The sequence below is a fragment of the Somniosus microcephalus genome, chromosome 14 (assembly GCF_052327205.1).
Source record: "Somniosus microcephalus isolate GS21.2 chromosome 14, FLI_Smic_1.0, whole genome shotgun sequence".
Taxonomy (NCBI): Eukaryota; Metazoa; Chordata; class Chondrichthyes; order Squaliformes; family Somniosidae; genus Somniosus; species Somniosus microcephalus.
In genome coordinates, this window is record NC_141000.1 from 105,997,218 (window position 1) to 106,020,803 (window position 23,586).

The window sequence follows — 23,586 nt, forward strand, 5'->3', positions numbered from 1 at the left end:
ATCAAAATTGTACAAGGTTACTGAAATGCAGGCATTTTCTATACACTTGCAGTTTGACCCAATACTTCCATGAAGCTTTCCCAAAAAAGTCTTGATACTTGAGACAATATTCAGTCTGCTGAATGAGATTGTAAATCAAGGAGGTACACAGAACAGCTTAACTCTCAGTTGCTGAAAGTCTACACTCAAGATAAAATTCAACAAGACTTGATACTTCGGTTAAATTAGTGTATGTAAAGAGGCCAAATGACATTTTTACTTAAACTTTGAAATATGTTCCTTTGTAAAAATGATTTAAGTAAAATTGTTTGGGAGTGTTTTTTGGAAGCTCGCACGTTTCATCAGATCTACTTCTAAGCGAGTCTGGCAATAACCTAAATCTTGCCGTTTCCTGCTCGCGCCTCCAACTGGAAAATATCAACTTCGCTTCCAATTTCCACCTTTCCCTCGCCTTCATACAGTCCATCTCCGACTCCTCCCTTCCCTCGATTTCGGACTCCATTTCTGGGGATCGCCTATCGACCAATATCCACTGTAAGTCCACTGACTCCCACAGCTACCTTGACTACACTTCCTCCCACCCAGCTTATTCCACTCTCCCAGTTTCGCCCTCCCATCTATTCCAACGATGCCACCTTCCACACTAGTGCTTCCAATAAGTCTTCCTTTTTCCTCAACCGAGGATTCCCCTCTACCGTGGTTGACAGGGCCCTCGACCGTGTCCGTTCCATTTCCCACATTTCTGCTCTCGCCCCTTCCCTTCCCTCCCAGAACCACGATAGGGTTCCTAAATTTTAGGCAGGTCTTTCTGCCATTATTTTGGGGAATTAAGTGTGCCAGTAATGTTCAATACGCACTGACTACAACGTACTTATCAATTATCTTTGGGCCGAGAAAAAAAACCAGGTTCCTCTTTGCTACCTAGTGATCTCATCTGCATTTCCCCTCCCCACTCCTCTTCCCACCACAGGACAGGGCTCTGCAATCTATTTCTCAGTATTCATTTACTCAAATTAATTCTTTTAAAAATTCATCATGCGGATGTGCTACCTGACTGAAGCGACCATATTTAGTGTTTCAGCTTATCACCAAAACATATTCTAGTGCTTCGCTTATATCCCAAGATTATTACTTCTACCCACTCTTATTTTCACAAATCATCAAATAATGATAGCAAAATGGCCCTGTACTGAGCATGGGTAGGGATGCTACACATGGCTCCAGTACATCCAAGTCAGGAATGGGGAAAAGATAAGTGTACCTTGTATCCAGCAATCCCTGCTGGAAGCATACCAAGATAGGCCTTGCTGACCTACTATCAAGACTCACAAGAATGAGCAGCTGAAAGAGATACCAGCAGGTGCCTGTGGAACCATACCTCAGCAGGGAATCTATATCTTCAAGAGAGGAGAGGATTGGCAGAAAACAGGGGGGAAAAAAAACTGACGGCAAACTCAACCAAATTTGCTGGAGTTCTTTGAGGAAGTAACATATAGGGTGGATAAAGGGGAACCAGTGGACGTAGTGTATTTAGACTTCCAAAAGGCATTTGACAAGCAATAATCTTTTGTGTGGCACCTTAAGATAAAAAATCACGGGATTGGGGGTAATATTCTGGCATGGATAGAGGATTGGCTATCTAACAGAAGGCAGAGAGTTGGGATAAATGGTTCATTCTCAGACTGGCAATCAGTAACTAGTGGTGTTCCGCAGGGGTCAGTGCTGGGTCCCCAACTCTTTACAATCTATATTAACAATTTGGAGGAGGGGACAGAGTGTACATATCAAAGTTTGCAGATGATACTAAGATGGGAGGGAAAGTAGTGAGTGAGGAGGACATAAAAAACCTGCAAGGGGACATAGACAGGCTAAGTAAGTGGGCAGAGATTTGGCAGATGGAATACAATACTGGAAAGTGTGAGGTTATGCTCTACCATTTTTCCTGCCAAAGTGCAAGTTATTATCTTAATGGCAAGAAACTGGAAAGTACTGAAGTACAAAGGGATCTGGGGGTCCTGGTGCACGAAACTCAAAATGTTAGTATGCAGGTGCAGCAAGTGATTAAGGCGGCCAATGGAATGTTGGCTTTCATTGCTAGGGGAATAGAATATAAAAATAGGGAGGTATTGCTTCAGTTGTACAAGGTATTGGTGAGACCGCACCTGGAATACTGCATACAGTTTTGGTGTCCATACTTAAGAAAAGACATACTTGCTCTCGAGTCAGTACAAAGAAGGTTCACTCGGTTAATCCCGGGGATGAGGGGATGGACATATGAGGAGAGGTTGAGTAGATTGGGACTCTACTCATTGGAGTTCAGAAGAATGAGAGGCGATCTTATTGAAACATATAAGATTGTGAAGGGGTTGGATCGGGTGGATGCGGTGAGGATGTTCCCGATGATGGGTGAAACTAGAACTAGGGGGCAGAGTCTTAGAATAAGGGGCTGCTCTTTCAAAACTGAGATGAGGAGGAACTACTTCACTCAGAGGGTGGTAGGCCCATGGAATATGCTGCCCCAAAAAGCTGTAGAAGCTACATCATTACATAAATTTAAAACAGAAATAGACAGTTTCCTAGAAGTAAAGGGAATTAAGGGTTACGGGGAGCGGGCAGGAATTTGGACATGAGTCTAGGTTCGGATCGGTCATGGCCCTGTGGGTAGCGGAGCGGGCCCAGGGGCCGTGTAGCCTGATCCTGCTCCTATTTCGTGTGTCTAATTCTGTTAGATTCAGGAGATGGTTCAGTGATAGTAGATTGGCGGTTAGGATCAGATCAGCCATGATCTTATTGAATGGCAGAGCAGGCTCGAGGGGCCGATTGGCCTACTCCTGCTCCTATTTCTTATGTTCATATATGTTCAACTCTTAAATTACTAGAATATCCACCTTCCACTGGTTGGGACAGCAGCTCAACAAGGCACTCAACCACTCTACTTCCGGTGCCAGCTAACACGTTTGGAGATAGGTCTTCACATTAGTAGGTGGGGATTATCCAATTTAAAGAGATGTTACAACTATAATGCCAGATCATTTTACACAGGTTCAAACTGAAAGTCACTTAGTTGAAAAAAAAAATGCCTCCTAAGTACACGAGTTCTTTGAAGTAATGGAACAGGTTGATGAGGGTAGTGCGTCTGCTGTTGTGACTGCCAAAAGGAGTTTAACAGTACCACATAATAGCAAAATTAATGCCCATATGATCAAAGGGACAGTGGCAGTCCGGATACAAAATTGGCCAAGGGACAGAAAGTAGAGTAGTGGCGAATGGTTGTTCTTCCAGACTGGAGGGAAGTATACAGTGGTGTTCCCCATGGGGTCGGTATTAGGACCACTGCTCTTTTTGATCTATATTAATGACCTGGACTTGGGTATACAGTACATAGTTTCAAAGTTTACAGATGACAAAACTCAAATGTAGTAAACAGTGAGGAGGATAGTAACAGACTCAAAGAGGAAATCGACAGACTGGTGAAATGGGTAAACACATGGCAGATGCAATTTAATGCAGAGAAGTGTGAAGTGGTGCATTTGGGCAAGAAGAATGAGATGGGGTAATATAAAACTAAATAGTACACTTTTAAAAGGGCTGCAGGAAGAGAGAGACCTGGGGATGTATGTACACAAGTCTTTGAAGGTGACAGGACAAGTTGGTAAGACTGTTAAGAAAGCATATTGAATCCTTGGCTTTATAAATGGAGGCATAGAGTACAAAAGCAAGGAAGTTATGCTAAACCTTAATAAATCACTGGTTAGGCCCCAGCTGGAGTATTGTGCCCAATTCTGGGCGCCACATTTTAGGAAGGATGCCAAGGCCTTAGAGGCTGCAGAAGAGATTTATTAAAATGGTACCAGGGGGATGAGGGACTTCAGTTACGTGGAGAGACGGGAGAAGCTGGGTTGTTCTCCTTAGACCAAGGAAGGTTATGGGGAGATTTGATAGGTGTTCAAAATCATGAAGGTTTGGATAGAGTAAACCCAGTGACAGAACGGTCAGTAACCAGAGGACCCAGATTTAATTGATTGGCAAAAGAACCAGAGGAGACATTTTTTTAAAATTATAAACACAGCGAGTTGTTGCGATCTGGAATGCACTGCTTGAAAGGGTGGTGGAAGCAAATTCAATCGTAACTTTCAAAAGGGATACATTTACAAGGCTATGGAAAACGAGCAGGGGACTGGGACTAATTGGACAGCTCTACAAAAGAGCCGGCACAGGCACGATGGGCCAATTGGCCTCCACCTGTGCCATATCATTCTATGAGTGATTCGAACTGAATGAGATCAAAGAGACTTAGCAAGGGGCCTGGAGTGATAATAGACTCATCACTTTCACTGTCTAGACAATCAGGTGAAACAATTCTTTTCAAAAAACTAAAAATGCTGGAATATATAGCTAAAAAAAGAGTAGGATATAATATAAGCTTGTGCTGAGGCTGTACAATGCATAGTCAAACCACAATCACCATACCACAAAAAAAGTGCTGGCATAGAAAAGGGTTCATGCAGAGAAGAGGAACAAGACTAATTTGGGAACTGTAGCATAGTGGTTATGTTACTGGGCTAATACTCCAGAGACGAGAGTTCAAATCCCAACACAGCAGCTGGGGAATTTAAACTCAATTAAATAAATCTGAATTTTTCTTTTATTCATTCATGGGATGTGGGCGTCGCTGGCAAGGCCAGCATTTATTGCCCATCCCTAGTTGCCCTGAGAAGGTGGTGGTGAGCCGCCTTCTTGAACCGCTGCAGTCCGTGTGGTGAGGGTACTCAGTGCTGTTAGGGAGGGAGATCCAGGATTTTGACCCAGCGACGATGAAGGAATGGCGATATAATTCCAAGTGAGGATGGTGTGTGAATTGGAGGGGGAATAAAAAGCTAGTGTCAGTAATGGACCATGAAACTATCGGATTGTCGGAAAAACCCATCTGGTTCACTGATGTCCTTTAAGGAAGGAAATCTGCCGTCCTTACCTGGTCTGGCCTATACACAACTCCAGCCCCACCGCTATGTGGTTGACTCTTAACTGCCCTCTGAAATGGCCTGACAAGCCACTCATTTGTATAAAACCGCTACAAAAAACAATAAAACCGGATGAACCACGCAGAATCGACCTAGGCACTGACTTCGGACAGGACAACGGCACACCCAGCCCAGTCAATCCTGCAAAGTCCTCCTCACCAACATCTGGGGACTTGTGCCAAAATTGGGAGAGCTGTCCCACAGACTAGTCAAACAACAGCCTGACATGGTCATACTCACAGAATCATACCTTTCAGCCAATGTCCCAGACTCCTCCATCAACATCAGAGGTGGTGGTACAGTGGTATACAGTCAGGAGGGAGTGGCCCTGGGAGTTCTCAACATTGACTCCAGATGACCTGAAGCCATGAGACTTCATGTGAAGCACAGGCAAGGAAACCTCCTCCTGATTACCACCTACCCCTCAGCTGATGAATCAGTACACCTTCATGTTGAACACCACTTGGAAGAAACACTGAGGGTAGCAAAGGCACAGAATGTACTCTGGCTGGGGGAACTTCAATGCGCATCACCAAGAGTGGTTCGGTAGCACTGCTACTGACCGAATCCTGAAGGACATAGCACTAGACTGGGCCTGCGGCAGGTGGTGAGAGAACTAACGAGGGAAAAACCTACTTTACCTCGTCCTCACCAAGCTACCTGTCGCAGATACATCTGTCCACATACAGTCCTTGTGAAGACAAAGTCCCGTCTTCACACCGAGGACACCCTTCATGTTGTGTGACACTACCATCGTACCAAATGGGAAAGATTCAAAACAGATCTAGCAGCTCAAAACTGGACATCCCTCACTACCATTAAGCCAGAGGACCAACCCTGGTTCAATGAGGAGTGCAGAAGAGCATGCCAGGAGCACCAGCAGGCGTACCTAAAAATGAGGTGCCAACCTGGGAAGTTGCATCGCAGGACTACATCCATACTAAACAGCAGAAGCAGCATGCTATAGACAGAGCTAAGCGATCCTACAATCAACGGATCAGATCAAAGCTCTGCAGTCCTGAATGGTAGTGGACAATTAAACTACTCACGGGAGGAAGCAGCTGCATGAATATCCCCATCCTCAATGATGGTGGATCCCAGCAGGCGAGTGCAAAAGACAAGGTTTGCAACCATCATCAGCCTGAAGTGCAGAGTGGGTGATCCATATCGGCCTCCTCCTAAGGTCCCCACCATCACAGAAGCCAGTCTTCAGACAATTCGATTCACTCCACATGATATCAAGAAACGGTTGAGCACACTGGATACAGCAAAGTCTATGGGCCCCGACAACATCTCTGCTGTCATGCTGAAGACTTGCGCTTCAAAACCAGCCGCGCCTCTAGCCAAGCTGTTCTAGTACAGCTACAACACTGGCAACTACCAGACAATGTGGAAAACTGCCCAGGTATGTTCTGTTCAATCCAGCCAATTACCGCTCCATCAGTCTACTCTCAATCATTAGCAAAGTGATGGAAGATGTTGTCGACAGTACTATCAAGCGGCACTTACTCACCAATAACCTGCTCACCGATGGTCAGTTTGGGTTCCGCCAGGATCATTCTGCTCCAGACCTCATTACAGACTTGGTCCAAACATGGACAAAAGAGCTGAGGTGAGAGTGACTGCCCTTGACATCAAGGCAGCATTTGAGAGAGTGTGGCATCAAGTAAAATTGAAGTCAATGGGAATCAGGGGGAGACTCTCCACTAGCTGAAGTCATACCTATCACAAAGGAAGATGGTTGTGATTGTTGGAGGTCAATCATCTCAGCCCCAGGACAGTGCTGCAGGAGTTCCTCAGGGCAGTGTCCTAGGCCCAACCATCTTCAGCTGCTTCATCAATGACCTTCCCTCCATTAGAAGATCAGAAGTGGGGATGTTCGCTGATGATTGCAGTGTTCAGTTCCATTCGCAACTCCTTAGATAAGGAAGCAGACCATGCCCGCACACAGCAGGACCTGGATGACATTAGGTCTGGGTTGATAAGTGGCAAGTAACATTCGGGCCACACAAGTGCCAGGCAATGACTATTTCCAACAAGCGAGAATCTAATCACCACCCCTTGACATTCAACAGCATTACCATTGCTGAAACCCCCACCATCAACATCCTAGGGGGTCACCATTGACCAGAAACTTAACTGGACCAGCCACATAAATACTGTGACAACAAGAGCAGGTCAGAGGCTGGGTATTCGGCGGCAAGTGTCTCACCTCCTGATTCCCCAAAGCCTTTCCACCATCTACAAGGCACAAGTCGGGAGTGTGATGGAATACTTTCCACTTGCCTGGACGAGTGCAGCTCCAACATTCGACACCATCCAGGACAAAGCAGCCCGCTTGATTGGGACCTCATGCATCACCTTAAACGTTTACTCCCTCCACCACCAATGCACCGTGGCTGCAGTGTGTACCATCTACAAGACGCACTGCAGCAACTCGCCAAGGCTTCTTTGGCAGCACCTTCCAAACCTGCAACCTCTGCCATCTAGAAGGACAAAGGCAGCAGGTGCATGGGAACACCATCACCTGCAAGTTCCCCTCCAAGTTACACACCATCTCAACTTGGAAATATATCAGTTCCTTCATAGTCGTTGAATCAAAATCCTCACACTCCCTCCCTAAAAGCACTGTGGGAGTACCTACACCACAAGGACTGCAGAGGTTCAAAAGGTGGCTCCCCACCACCTTTTCAAGGGCAATTAGGGATGGGCAATAAATGCTGGCCTTGCCAGCAATGGCCACATCCCGGGAATGAATTTAAAAGGGGTAAACTAGAATGAAAAACAAAGTCTCAGGAAAAAATGCAGTTCAGCAGAGAATCTGAAGACATAAAATATTAAAAAGGTATTGAAGGGGAAAAACCCAGAGTATTAATCCCTGCTCTTGCTCCCTGTGCTCTACAATTGGTGGATGCTCGTTCAGCCAATACGTCTCCTGTCCTCTGGACATCCAACTAGTCCCCTCCACTTTACTACCTGCCTGCTTTCAAAAATGTCCATCAAACTCCACTGTGACTTTACCATCTCCCACCTGCTAACCCTCACTGTTTTCCCTCCTGCCTGGCATAGAAACATAGAAAATAGGAGCAGGAGTAGGCCATTCGGCCATTCGAGCCTGCTCCGCCATTCAATGTGATCATGGCTGACCATCCAAACTCAGTACCCTGTCCCTGCCTTTTCCCCATATCCCTTGATCCCTTTAGCCTCAAGAAATATATCCAACTCTTTCTTGAATATATTTAATGAACTAGCCTCCACCGCCCTCTGTGGCAGAGAATTCCACAGGCTCACCACTCTCTGGGTGAAGAAATTCCTCCTCATTTCAGTCCTAAATGGCTTACCCTTTATTCTTAGACTATGACCCCTGGTTCTGGACTCCCCGGCCATCATAAACATTCTTCCTGCATCTAGTCTGTCCAGGCCTGACAGAATTTTATAAGTTTCGATGAGATCCCCTCTCAATCTTCTAAACTCCAATGAGTATAAGCCCAATCGACACAATCTCTCCTCATACGTCATTCCTGCCATCCCAGGTATCAGCCTGGTGAATCTTCGCTGCACTCCCTCCATGGCAAGAACGTCCTTCCTCAGGTAAGGTGACCAAAACTGCACACAATACTCAAGGTGCGGTCTCACCAAGGCCCTGTACAACTGTAGCAAGACATCCTTGTTCCTGTACTTGAACCCTCTTGCTACGAAGGCCAACATACTATTTGCCTTCTTAACCGCCTGCTGCACCTGCATGCTTACCTTCAGCGACTGGTGCACAAGGACACCCAGGTCTCTTTGCACTTCCCCTTCGCCCAATCTATTGCCATTCAAATAATAATCTGCCTTCCTGTTTTTGCCACCAAAGTGGATAACCTCACATTTATCCACATTTTAGTGCATTTGCCATGTTTCTGCCCAATCACCCAACCTGTCCAAATCGTACTGGAGTTTCCCGACATCCTCCTCGCAGCTTACCCTCCCGCCCAGCTTTGTGTCATCTGCAAATTTGGAGATATTACATCCAATTCCCTCATCCAGATCATTAATATATATAGTGAACAGCTGGGGTCCTAGGACCGATCCTTGCGGTACCCCACTGGTCACTGCCTGCCACTCGGAAAACGACCCGTTTATTCCAACTCTTTGCTTTCTGTCTGCCAACCAGTTCTCTATCCAAGTCAATACCTTGCCCCCAATCCCATGTGCCTTAATTTTGCACGCTAATCTCTTGTGTGGGACCTTATCGAAAGCCTGCTGAAAGTCCAAATACACCACATCCACTGGTTCTCCCTTATCTATTTTACCAGTTACATCCTCAAAAAATTCCAGTAGATTAGTCAAGCATGATTTACCTTTTGTAAATCCATGTTGACTTTGTCCGATCCTGTCACTGCTTTCCAAGTGCTCTGTACTTTTTCTTCCTTGATGTATAGTGCTCAGAGACACTTAACTGCAAATTAAAAACACTAGAGAAATACAAACTGTAATGTGGAAAAATATATACCGCTACACTCGGGAATGCTCGAGGTTGGGATCAAGGCACATTGTTGACAGAAAGCAGCAGCAGTTTTCCTCTACTTTTGCCCTGTGCTATTCTGATCAAGGTAAAGGAAAAAGGAAAAACCTGCTATGTTTTGATTAGCAAAAAAAAGTCATGTCAATTATTATAATCAGAAATATCGTACCTTAAGCTCTATCCCTACCCCAACATTTTATATCCTGTAGCTTCTTTCTAGCAAATACAGGCCAAACGCAGAGCTAATTTATTTGAAGGCTTGGCAACAGTTGTAAAAGTATTTAGCTCCTTCAAAACAGATGAGATGAGAAGCGAGTGGAGGGGAACATCTAGGCAATAGCGATCACAACATAATAATGTTCAAGATAAAGATTGAGATGAACGTAAGCAAGACAAAAGACCAAAGTAATAAATTGGAAAAAGCTGATTTTAAGGGGGTGAGAATGAAACTATGGAAAAATGTATTGAAAGTAATAGCACAGTAGTGGGAAACATTTAAAAAGGTAATCGAGAGTCTCGGAGAAATATATCTCACTAAAATACAAGAACAAACTAGCAGTAATGGATGGGTAAAGAAATAAAGGCAAAATTAAGAAGAAAGAAACAGGCATATGCTAAGTTCATGAACAAAAGGGAATATGAAAAGGTTAGGAAAGAAGTCAAAAGAAATTAGGAAGGCAGTCAAAAGAAATTAGGAAGGCAAAGGCAAACTACAAAATTAAATTACCAAGGAATATAAAAAGAAATAGTAAAGTATTCTACAGACTCATCAATAATAAAAGAAAAATCAGGATCGGGCCACTAAAGGATGCACGAGATAAACTCAAAAGGTAATGACAGCGGAATGGCACAAATATTGAATTGTTACTCTGCCTCGGTATTTACCGGGGAAACTCACAAGGTGGGCATGGCATTAGAGATCAAAAAAGATAAAAGACATTTAACATAGAAAGGGGGGAGATAATTGATAATCTAATCAGAGTATGATCCGGATGGATTGCATCCATGCATATTAAAAGTAGTTAGGGCAGTGACAGCAAAGGCACTATTACATAGAGGACTGGCGGACAACTAATGTGGTTCCTATACTTAAAAAAGGGAGATTGAGAACAATTCCAGGGAACTATATACCAATTAGCTTTATGTTGGGGGTAGGAAAGATAATAGAATCCTTACTCAAAGATGTAACAGAAAATATCTAGAAACTGAAAATATAATATACACAGACACACGCACTAATTACCTGGTTGCAGCTTACAAAGAGAGAATACATAGAACTACCACAGCAAAAATTCAATGTTTTCAGGAGTTGGAGAGAAGGGGAAACTCAAAAGGACAAAAAAGAATCAGTAACAGTCCAATTGTGCGCAGTCTGTGTCGTAAGTTACCAACATTAAATTAGCGATGGCAAACAAGGATAAAAGTTAAGATCTTCAACATACCTAACTATTAATATTCTGGTTTGCAGGTGGGATGGAGAAACAAGATCATTTAAACAACAGATGGATATGGAAGCAGTAATTCTAATACTACCACTAGATGCATTTATGATCAGTCGTCTACATAAAAGACAGGTTCTAACTCCATTCTCCAAAGCACTGTCTTTTGCTGTGCTCTACAATTCTCGATACGATCTCATTCTTCAGGTGATCCTTCTCTTCCTCCTTCTTTAATCCTCCCTATTTACTTGAGGTCATCCAAAACTCAGCTGCCCGTGTCCTAACTCGCACCAAGTCCTGTTCGCCCATCACCCCTGTGCCCGTTGCCCTACATTGGCTCCCGGTTAAGCAACGCCTCGATTTCAAAATTCTCATCCTTGTTTTCAAATCCCTCCATGGCCTCGCCCCTCCTTAATCTCCTTCAGCCCTACAACCCCCCCACCGAAGTATCTGCGCTCCTCTAATTCTGCCCTCTTGAGCATCCCTGATTATAAATCGCTCAACCATTGGTGGACATGCCTTCTGTTGCCTAGGTCCTAATCTACCTCTCTTTCTACCTTTAAGACGCTCTTTAAAACCTACCTCTTTGACCAGGCTTTTGGTCACCTGTCCTAATTTCTCCTCATGTGGCTCGGTGTCAAATTTTTTGTCTTGTAATAGTCCTGTGAAGCGCCTTGGGACGTTTTACTACATTAAAAGGCGCTATATAAATACAAGTTGTTATCTTTTTCCCTTCCATCACCCCAACACCTCTGTCAACATCCCATCTCAGCACATACCCAATCCAATTCATTTGTTTTTTTCTGATATCAAACTGTCAATCTTGCATCATTGCCAACATATCCTCAGTACTTATTTTGTCTATCCACCACTTTCTCCATGCTACATCGCAGAAGCTCTCCAGAAGCCTGAGCACATCTTTCCTCATTGTCCATGTTTCAGCATCATACTCCATATCAAACTCTTCACTCATTTTTTTTTCAGTTCCCCAAACAATTACCTTTTTCCTTCTATTAAATGCAACTTTCCCCTTTGTACTCAACACCCCACCTTGGCACATCTGCCATCTTCAGTGATCATACTTCCCATATATTGAAATTGTCTCAGCTGATCCTTGTTTATTAAAATGATCACTTCACATGCATTCCCAGAAATCTTCATAGCTTTGGTCATACCTGCATTGATCTTCATTCCTGCAGCATTGAGGCTACCTACCAACAACTGTAGCCTGTGCAAGGTACTGTCATCAGCAAATTTAACAGCTTTCACTTGCTGACCTCTAACTATCTTAATCTACCTGTTTAAGCATTTCGCTTACCGTTGCTTCTGCATACACATTGAACACCACAGGTGACAAGCAGCGTTCTTTTCACACTACTCTTCCAATCATGCCTGGTGCCGACTCTCCTCTGCTACCCCAACACTTGCAGTTTGTCCCATATACAATGCCTTTATCAGGCATCTATCTTTCCAATTCACACCAATATTCTTTAGTACCTCCATTAGTTTGATCCAGTTGACTATCAAAGGTTTTTTCAAAATCTAAATCTCTTGATTATGTCCTATATACTTCTCTTGCACAGTACTCTCATTATCCCTATTGCCCCTCTTGTTCCTCATCCTCGGAATCCTAAATTCATCTTTGCCAAGATATTGCTCCCCATTAGTTCATAATCTTCTTCTAAGTAATCAGAGCATAATCTTTGAGGCATATGATATCAAACTGATGGTATGAAATGTGTTAAAGTTGCTAGCCATTTGATTTTTTCCCTGAGATATGATTATATTAATGACAGCATTATGCCATTCCCCTTATGTGGCTTCACACAAATCAACAAGTTTGTTTGTTGACTTTTCTCCCATGTGTTTAATTAATTCTGCTGGAATCTCATCAATGCCTGCAGCCTTTCCATTCTTGAGCTCACTGCCTGCGATCATCATTTCACTCTCGGCCTATACAATCAACTTCTACCTCTTCTTCCCTTCCTATCAACTCCCTTTTCCTCTTAGCAGACAGTTCTTCCACACTTCAATTGAGTCAGTCAATAGCTGTCTCATCTCAATTTCTGCTTTAACTTGATCATAGATTTTAATCCACTTCTTCCTCAGGCTGGTCACTTGTGAGCATGTAATCTTCAATTATGACAATATCTGCAGGGTCAGCTCTAAGTTTAACAAGCAACATTCGGTCAGAGTTGCAGATTACTTTGGACACACACTTTCCTGCATTTTTAATCAAACACCTCTCTCACTTCCCTTTCTCCCAGAGTAGATTACTCACGAGATCACATGCATTTATATTGCACCTTTAGGAAACATCCCACAGCACTTGAGGTGTGAGGAAAATGGATATGGAGCCAAAGGAAGATGGATCAGGAGGAGTAACCAAAGCTTGGACAACAAGCTGGGTTTCTTAAGCAAGATCTTAAAGGTGGAGATGGAGAGGGGTTTAGGAAGGAAATTCCAGAGAGTGGGACCTAGATTCAGCAATAATCTAACATTAGGAAAAAAGATCATTGAGGGGACGGAGCCACAAAAATTAGCATTCTAGCATTAGTATGGTAGATAATTAAATCTAAATTTCTAAATTAATACTTTGCTTCAGTATTTACAAAGAACTGAAGGAAGTCTCAGAAGGCTTGTGAATGAGGTTGTAGGACCAATAGGTATATGCATTAATCAAAATAGGGGGTTCTTATGGGGCTGAGTGCACTGAAAATCAATGTGCCCAGCACCAAATGTTATAAACACCAGAATAACAAAAGGTGAGTGAAGTAGTTTTGAGACTAAATGATTTTTAAAAATTCATTAGAGGCAAGAGTTATGCCAAAGGACTGGAGGTTGGCAAATGTTACAACTCTTGTACATAAAATTAAAAAAAATATGCTAGACAACTATCAATTGGTTAGATTTAGGCAAGATGAGAAAATAAAAACTAAGTAAAGTTAGTACTTAAAAGAGCATGGACTGATCAGAGGTAGATTTGTGAGGAGCACCTTGTGTTCGATTGACCAGTCTCAGCTGTGGCTCAGTTGGTAGCACCCTCGCCTCCGAGTCAGAAGGTTGTGGGTTCAAGTCTCACCCCAGAGACTTCAGCACAAAAATCTAGGCTGCCAGTGCAGTACTGAGGGAATGCTGCACTGTCAGAGGTGCTGTCTTTTGGATGCAACGTTAAATTAAGGCCCCGTCTGCTCCCTCGGATGGACGTAAAAGATCCCATGGCACTATTTCGAAGAAGAGATGGGGAATTATCCCCGGTGTCCTGGCCAATATTTATCCCTCAATCAACGTAACAAAAACAGATTATCTGGTCATCATCACATTGCTGTTTGTGGGAGCTTGCTGTGCGCAAATTGACTGCCGCATTTCCTACAACAGCGACTACACTTCTAAAGTACTTCATTGGCTGTAAAACGCTTTGTGACATCCAGTGGTTGTGAAAAGCGCTACATGAAAGCAAGTCTCTCTTGCAGTGAAATGCTTTGAGTATAAAGTACAGACAGGGGAATGCGGTAAAGTTTTTCAAAAATATTGAAAATGAGGGGGTGGCAGAATATTGTAGTTATTGTTTATATGGACTGTCAGAAAGCATTTGACAACGTGTCTCATTAAAAAAGTGGTCAAGAAAATTGAGGTCTATGACAAAAGGGAAAGTGGCAGCATAGATAGAGCTGGCTGAAAGGCAGATAGTTTGTGGCAAATAGATGTTTCTCATTCTGGCAAGGGGTGGCTAGTGGAGTGCCCCCAGGCACATACAAACAAAACAAAAAAATGCACATTTATACACTACCTGTGCTTAGAGAGTTTTCACAAAATTTCCATTGCACCTTTGTCAGATTTGAGCCAAGTCAGGTTCCAATTTCCAACCTACTTCCTTTCAGTCCTCCCAGCTTCTGCAGAATAGCACCACAGTTCCACCCCCTTCATATTCATTTATTGCACTAGCTGGAGTCCCTCCCGTTCCCATCCTGGGACTCTGGTTGAATCCCTCCCCACGCCAGTGAACTAAAAGCCAGCATGTGGCCCTGGTCAGATCCCCCTTGTGGCTCGCCACCCAAAACAACAGGGAAGACAGAAAGAGAATGCGTATGAATGAATAAGTTAGAGAGAAGCAAAAATGTGAGTATGTCAAGAGAGAAGCAGAGCAGCAGGAACAGAAACAAAAAAGGGGGAGAAACATACAAGACAAGTGTAGTGTATTTAGACTTCCAAAAGGCATTTGATAAGGTGCCACACAAAAGATTATTGCTCAAGATAAAAAATCACAGGTTTGGGGGTAATATTCTGGCATGGGTGGAGGATTGGCTCTCTAACAGAAAGCAGAGAGTTGGGATAAATGGTTCGTTCTCAGATTGGCAACCAGTAACTAGTGGTGTTCCGCAGGGGTCAGTGCTGGGTCCCCAACTCTTTACAATCTATATTAACGATTTGGAGGAAGGGACCGAGTGTAACATATCAAAGTTTGCAGATGATACAAAGATGGGACGGAAAGTAGTGAGTGAGGAGGACATAAAAAACCTGCAAAGGGACATAGACAGGCTAAGTAAGTGGGCAGAGATTTGGCAGATGGAATACAATACTGGAAAGTGTGAAGTTATGCACTTTGGCAGGAAAAATCAGAGAGCAAGTTATTATCTTAATGGCAAGAAACTGGAAAGTACTGTAGTACAAAGGGATCTGGGGGTCCTGGTGCACGAAACTCAAAAAGTTAGTATGCAGGTGCAGCAAGTGATCAAGAAGGCCAATGGAATGTTGGCTTTTATTGCTAGGGGGTTGGAATATAAAAACAGGGAGGTATTGCTGCAGTTGTACAAGGTATTGGTGAGGCCGCACCTGGAATACTGCATACAGTTTTGGTGTCCATACTTAAGAAAAGACATACTTGCTCTCAAGTCAGTACAAAGAAGGTTCACTCGGTTAATCCCGGGGATGAGGGGGTGGTCATATGAGGAGAGGTTGAGTAGATTGGGACTCTACTCATTGGAGTTCAGAAGAATGAGAGGCGATCTTATTGAAACATATAAGATTGTGAAGGGGCTTGATCGGGTGGATGCGGTGAGGATGTTCCCAATGATGGGTGAAACTAGAACTAGGGCATAATCTTAAAATAAGGGGCTGCTCATTCAAAACTGAGATGAGGAGAAACTTCTTCACTCAGAGGGTGGTAGGTTTGTGGAATTTGCTGCCCCAGAAAGCTGTGGAAGCTACATCATTAAATAAATTTAAAACAGAAATAGATAGTTTCCTAGAAGTAAAGGGAATAAAGGGTTACGGGGAGCGGGCAGGAAATTGGACATGAGTCTGGGTTCGGAATGGTCATGGCCCTGTGGGTAGTGGAGCGGGCCCAGGGGCCGTGTAGCCTTGTGCTGCTCCTACCGTGTTCTAATTCTGTTAGATTTCAGGAGATGGTTTTATTCCTGTTCCTGGCTGGGGTGGAGATCGCCTTTACAGAAGGTAAGTACTGTAGAAAATATAGGGACAGAGTGATCTCCTGGAAGAATTTCGATCGCCTAGATGGGTCGGAGAGGAATTTCCCAGATTTTTTTCTCCCAAATTGGCCATTGGGTCTTTATCTGGTTTTTCGCCTCTCCCGGGAGATCACATGGGTTCGGGTGGATGCAGAGTGATAGAAGATTTGAGGTTAGGATCAGATCAGCCATGATCTTATTGAATGGTGGAGCAGGCTCGAGGGGCCGATTGGCCTACTCCTGCTCCTATTTCTTATGTTCTTATGTTCTTAAAGACACATGGAGGAAAGGAGACATGGTCACCTTGCAGCACAGGCACAGCAAGACCGATCTTATCCTCCAACTCCATCCAAGTAATGCCACAGGAGAGCCACATATCTGTATTTATGGGGTGGGTTGAATGCAGGCTGGCAAGATAGATACGCAACTGCCCATAATTCTGAAACAAATTGACAGATAGTACAACCACAAAAATGCCTGCATTAGCAAACTGCAAATTTCACACTGGTGCAGTAAGAATGCTCTTGTGGAATTGTGTGTTTAGGCACTTGCTTACTCTTCTGGGGGAAAAGTAGAAAAAGCCTGCCTGTTCTCCCCCCTCCATTCATACGAAAGGTAGAAACATAGAAATTTGTGATTTTGACCTTATTAAATGTCATTCCTACAGGATTTCAAGCTCCTAAGGTTCTTGTGGCTGCATCCACACAAAAGACAATAATACATGTATTAGAAATAACACTCCTGAGTTTCTATAGTTAACTACCAATTGAATCTCCTATCTATTCGGTTGTAAGCCACATCCAATTGTAAATGCATTAAACTACTTCTGACATGACTTCAGTGCACAGCAGTAACCATGATTAAATGCTTCACTTGTTGCCACATATTATGCCTTTATAAGGAGTACACAAATCTCCGGTAAGGAAAGCTAGAATATGGATTGTAAAGCTCTGGTCTCTTTACCCAGCAGCCTGTTGTATTCCTGTTGACAAATCGAAGTGACAATTTGCTTCTCTCTGTAGCCTCAATTGTCATTATAAATAAACTGCCAAAAAAACTATCAGCTCCAACCAGTAAACAGTTGTGGCCAAACTATTTAAGCACTTGCAAAAGATTGGCCCTATGGACTGCGTAACAAAATTGTAAAACCATTCTATATACAGTAATGGACTTTTTTTTTTAAACCCTCATTTTCTGCCTGGGTTCAATGACAATTTGAAATACAGCACAATTGGACAATAAATTGGGAACTCAATGATTTTCCTCTACACAATGTTTTCATGGAGGCGTTAAGTGCAATCCAGGCACTCTGACAAAGTGAGGCAAAACTACAGGTCCCTATGCTTCCTCAAGCCTTCTCGTTTCCTTTTACAGCTACACTAACAGAATTGTCAAAGAAGTCTCCAACTGACCCTCTCTGCCATGTGTGGCATAAGTAGGTTACAAGAGGAAAGAGCAGTAAATAACTGAAAATAAAATTTAAATATGCTATGACTTATGACAACTGGAAGCAGGATGGCATTGATAAATACAGCACGAGAATGAACAAAATTAGGTTCCCAATCTTAGTGATGCACAATTGTTCCAAAAAGACAATGATAGAACTTGGCATTTAACAGAAATCTTTTCACTATTGGCAATACAATTTCAAATTGCACTTAGTTGATACAGCAAAGAATTTGACTGACATTGCAAACTTCAGAAATTATTTTGACCTTTAATGCCATGAAATGAAAGGTCTTTATTTTACTTTTTTTTTTAAATCACACAAGATTCACATTGAAACATCGTCCGACTAGCGCAGCACTTTAAAACCTCACGTATACTTGGAATATTCATTTAGATTTGCGTGCTCCACGTACCTTTTTATAAAGATTCTTACAACATTTATGTGGCTCTGCTTTAAAACTCAATCTGAATCCCATTTATCATCAAAGTTTCATTTGCATAAAGATTTTACAATACAATTTAGATTTTTTTTCACTATAATTTACAGTGAAAGGGGTATAGGATATAATGGCAACAATTACATCTAAATGTGCATGCATACACCTGTGTTCTTAGCATGCATCATAGTCTGATCACAAATCACTGCCTTTATCAAATCCAATTTACTCATGCTTCCTACCTATGGAATAAATCTTATTGTACAGTAGCTTATTTGGCAAGACAGACCAGGTTATACTGTCAGTTGCATCATCGTGATTAATGACCACAATTCTACAGTCTAACCAAATCTCAAGGTGGTTACTCATTGTGCTGTAAAATTCATAATTATAATCTGTTCAGTTCAATGCTAAATTTCAGAGCTTGATGAATACAACTAACACCTCTAATAACCTTTGCCAAATGACAATCATTCGCAAATTTCAGTGTTAAAAAAATGGTAGTTGCTACACGCAGATTGCATTTAATTAACCGCCAGGACCAGGCATTTTTTAGACTGGGGGAGTTAGATTTTTTTCCCGAAATATCAGAATGGGCGCAGAACCCACCACGACTTTAGAAACCAACAAATCCTTTAATGCTATTCTTGTAACATCCGTTTACTCCTCATTTTCAATTAGCTCAAACGAAACAGCATGCGTTGGATTGCCACAATTCTGCTTTAAATGTTGCTCAATACAGTTCATAAAAAACGGAAAAAGGGAGATCTCTACAACAGTTTAGGTTTGCATATACTATTCTTGACATTTGCACACCAAAAAAAAAGTCCAGCAACGAAATAATAGATAAGAATTACTCGTTACATCAAGTAACAGCAACGTGAAAAAACCCAGAGACTGCCCGCTCCTTGTAATGGTCCAAAAACACTTGTATCAGATTACACTTAATATTCTCTGGGCCCAATCCACTCTGCACCAGAGGAGCTGCAAACGGGAAAAGGAAGGTATGGTCTAAATCAACCTTGATCCCACCACGTTTTATCCTGCAGTCCAAGAAACACCAGACAGACAATTAAAAAAGAACAAAAATCAGCACGACAATCAAATAAGCCCATACCCTTCCCAAAGCCCTCTCACCTCCTGCCCAGCAATGATAACAACTGACTCTACCTTATTAATAAAGGGCAGAAAGCCAAGCCAGCTATACTTTCAGACAATATATATATTTAAGGCTGAGCACACATACACACACAAAAGCCATCCTTGCACCAAGCAGAAATAACAAGAGGCAGTAATCCCCTGGCTGCAAACAGAGCCATTGCAGCGCTGAGAGGAGAGCGGCTTACCTCATCTCGGGAGGGCTGGCGAAGCGTCGCTGCTCTGCTCGGCGGCGGCTCACTGTCTCCCCCTCCGCCGCCTTCTCAGGAGAGGTGGCTTCTCGATCTGCCGGTAATGTGAGAGACCAGAGCGTGCCACCTCTCTCTCTCTCTGCCCGTTGCTTAGTGTTTGAAGGTAACGCGCAATCGCTCTCTCTCTTTCTCCCCGCCCTCCCAGCCGTCGCTACCCAAATAGCGCCCCTCCCCTACGTTGCTCGACGCTCCCGCTCAACCGAACCCCACAAACCGGAAACGACGTACGCCCGCCCACCCCTGCCTCCGTTCTCTGATTGACACCCGGCCCACCAATCAGCGTGGCGGTTACCGCCCTCCTCTGTGGGCAGCTGCCCAATAGCGAGGGCGGGAGAAGGCGTCAGGTTAGGTTGACTGGCCGCTGAGCGGAGTTGATTTGCAGAATTGCCCTGCGCGTTCCCGTCAACCGAACTTGCCCTTTTTTTAACTGGCGGAAACGGCTCTTTGATTGACAAGCAGCATTGACCATACAGAAAGCGTCCTCTCCCGTCGCGCAACCGATCTGAACGAATCGGGAGTTAGCAAGAGGGCGGTGCTTCTTCTTTTGACGCGCTATCAGGTTCGGTTGGCTCAGTGACCATGGCGACGCTCTGGTTGCACTTGGTGTTGAGATTATAAATGAAGGGAGCCACTTAACTTCGTCGTTCCCACCCCCCCCCTTTATGAAAGCTCATCATCCTGTCACATCGAATAATTAATAATGTTATTACTTTAGATTTAAAGCATTTTTATTTTGGCGATTAAAGAGAGTGGATGGAGTAAACTCAGTGTTAACCACGCTAGTAAGTACGTTATTTCTTGATCCTACTCCTTTCTTTCCTATGTATAAAGTATTCTGGTCATTATTTGTTTGCAATTGCTAATTATTGTCGTAAAGTACTCCATAACATTATGTGATTGCCAATGAAGGAACAATTGATGCTCCCATCTTTGCTCCATATATTTCTAATGATTTTTCCCCTGTCCTTCACTTTTTCAAGATAAATGCTGTACACTCCATACGAGGGACTTCAGTTACGTGGATAGACTGGAGAAGCTGGGGTTGTTCTTATTAGAGCAGAGAAGATTTGATGGAGGTGTTCAAAATCATGAGGCGTCTAGACAGAGTAGATAGAGAGAAACTGTTCCCATTGGCAGAAGGGTCAAGAACCAGAGGACACAAATTTAAATTGATTTTGCTAAAGAACCAAAGATGGTATAAGGAAAAACTTTTTTATGCAGCGAGTGGTTAGGATCTGGAATGCACTGCCTGAAAGGGTGGTGGAAGCAGAATCCATCACGGCTTTCAAAAGGGAGTTGGATAAGTACCTGAAAGAAAAGCATTTGCAGGGCTACGGGGAAAGGGCGGGGGAGTGGGACTAGCTGAGGTGCTCTTGCAGAGACCGGCTCGACGGGCCAAATGGCCGCCTTCTGTGCTGTAACCATTCTATGATTCTGGGAGTTGTGAATTAATCTGCACGTGTAGGTTATTCTGCATGGGTAGAACACCCATTTCTGCATCTAAACCAATTAGGAATCAAAGACAAAATCATTGCTTATTTAATTGTTCAGTTTTTGCAAGTGGTGTTGAAAGCAAATACAATGTTGGGATGTATACATGCCTAATGGTGTGATTTACAAGAGGATGATGTTGTTTTACCTAGGCCTTATGAGGCTGCATTCGGAGTACTGCGTTCAATTTCCATCACCATATTAAGGGAGATATGTAGAATTATTGGAGGAAGTGTAGAGGAGGGCTGTGAGGCTGATTTGTGAATTCAGAGGTCTAAGTTATGATGAAAGATTGTTTACCCTGGGATCTTATTTTCTGAAGAAGAGAATGGAAGTGGACTTTGATACAGATCTTTAAGACCTTCATAGTTATGCAGAATTTAGATTCAAGAAAGTTATTTTGTTAGTTATAGGATTTGAGATCTAGGGAACGCAGCAGGATGTCAGAAGAAAATTGGACATTTACTTATCTTTACTTTTGTGAGCTTGATCCAATTGTGGAACAGAAAGAAAGACTTGCATTCACAATCACAGGACATCCCAACAAAGCCAACATATCGCCTGGACTTGATGGCCACATCCTAGGGTTCTAAAAGAGGTGGCTGCAGAGATAGTGGATGCATTGGTTGTGATCTTTCAAAATTCCCTAGATTCTGGAACGTTCCCAGTGGATTGGAAGGTAGCAATTGTAACACTGCTATTAAAGAAAGGAGGGAGAGGGAAAACAGGGAACTACGGGCCAGTTAGCCTGACATCAGTCGTTGGGAAAGTGCTGGAATCCATTATTAAGGATTTGGTAACAGGGCACTTAGAAAATCATAATATGATTAGGCAGAATCAACATGGTTTTATGCAAGGGAAACCGTGTTTGACAAATTTATTGGAGTTTTTTGAGGATGTGACTAGCAGGTTAGATAAAGGGGAACCAGTTGATGTAGTATATATTTGGATTTCCAAAAGGCATTTGATAAGGTACCACTTAAAAGGTTGTTATGCAAGATACGGGGTTCATGGGGTTGGGGGTAATATATTAGCATGGATAGAGGTTTGGTTAAAGGACAGAAAACAGAGTAGGAATAAACGGGTCATTTTCAGGTTGGCACGCTGTAACTAGTGGGGGCCTCAACTATTTACAATCTATATTAATGACTTCGATGAAGGGACCGAGTGTACTGTATCCAAGTTTGGTGATGATACAAAGCTAGGTGGGAAAGTAAGCTGTGAGGAGGACACCGAGTCTGCAGAGGGATATAGACAGGTTAAGTGAATGGGAAAGAAGGTGGTAGAGGGAGTATAATGTGGGGAAATGTGAGGTTATTCACTTTGGTAGGAAAAATAGAAAAACAATATTTTTTAAATTTTGAGAAACTATTACAATTTGGTGTTCAGGGGGACTCGGGTGTCCTTGTACACGAAATACGGAACGTTAACATGCAGGTACAGCAAGCAATTAAAAAGGCAAATGGTATGTTGGCTTTTATTACAAGGAGGTTGGAGTACAAGAATAAGGAAGTCTTGCTGCAATTGTACAGGGCTTTGGTGAGACCATACCTGGAGTACTGTGTACAGTTTTGGTCTCCGTACCTGAGGAAAGATATACTTGTCTTCGAGGAGGTGCAACAAAGTTCACCAGATTGATTCCTGGGATGAGAGGGTTGACCTATGAGGAGAGAGTGAGTAGAATGGGCCTATATGCTCTGGAGTTTAGACGAATGAGAGGTGATCTCATTGAAACATATAAGATTCTGAGAGGAACTGAGACTGTTTCCCCTGGCTGGAGAGTCTAGAACTAGGGGGCATAGTCTCAGGATGAGAGGTCGGCCATTTAGGACTGAGATGAGGAAAAATTTCTTCAGAGGATTGTGAATCTTTGGAATTCTCTACCCCACAGGGCTGTGGAGGCTTAGTCATTGAGTATATTCAAGGCTGAGATAGCCTTGGCGGGAGGCTCAGAGGTCGAACCGGTAGGAGGGGAGGCGGCCAGCGGACTGAGGGCGGGAAAAGCAGGCCCTGGAAGGTCGGACACCGCGGGAGGCTCGGAGGTCAGACCGGGTGGAAGGAGAGCCAGGGAGAAGCAGGCCCCGGGACGTCGGTACCACGCCGGCTGAAGATTGTCGGGCAGGAGTGCGGGAAAGGCGGAGCGAGGCGAGAGCGGACCCTATTGTGATGGCGCCGATGAAGATGGCTGCCGTCCTTGCGGGCTCCGTGCGTACCAGGCAGCTAAGTGTCCTTTGCTGCTTGGTGCGCTCGGCTCGTTAAGAAAAAAGCATTTCACTGACTGGATTTCACTTGTTGTATTTGGTTATGTGACAAATAAAATTGGACAAAAAAAGATATTTGGGCTCTAAGAGAATCAATGGATACG

General features: G+C 43.4%; 2 protein-coding genes across 3 annotated transcripts in view; one reads left to right on the top strand and one right to left on the bottom strand.

Moving 5' to 3' along the window:
• The window catches only part of itsn1 (intersectin 1 (SH3 domain protein)), a 217,055-nt gene extending 197,142 nt beyond the window's left edge, over positions 1 to 19,913 (bottom strand). Inside the window, exon 1 of the mRNA XM_086006078.1 lies at positions 19,668 to 19,913. The gene's annotated coding sequence lies outside the window, so the exon portion shown is untranslated. The remainder of the gene's footprint in view (positions 1 to 19,667) is intronic.
• A 242-nt stretch (positions 19,914 to 20,155) lies between these two features.
• Positions 20,156 to 23,586, top strand: part of cryzl1 (crystallin, zeta (quinone reductase)-like 1) — a 73,777-nt gene continuing 70,346 nt past the window's right edge. The window contains exon 1 of one of the 2 annotated variants that reach the window (XM_086007122.1): positions 20,156 to 20,516. The gene's annotated coding sequence lies outside the window, so the exon portion shown is untranslated. The remainder of the gene's footprint in view (positions 20,517 to 23,586) is intronic. The other variant, XM_086007121.1, reaches the window with a different exon arrangement.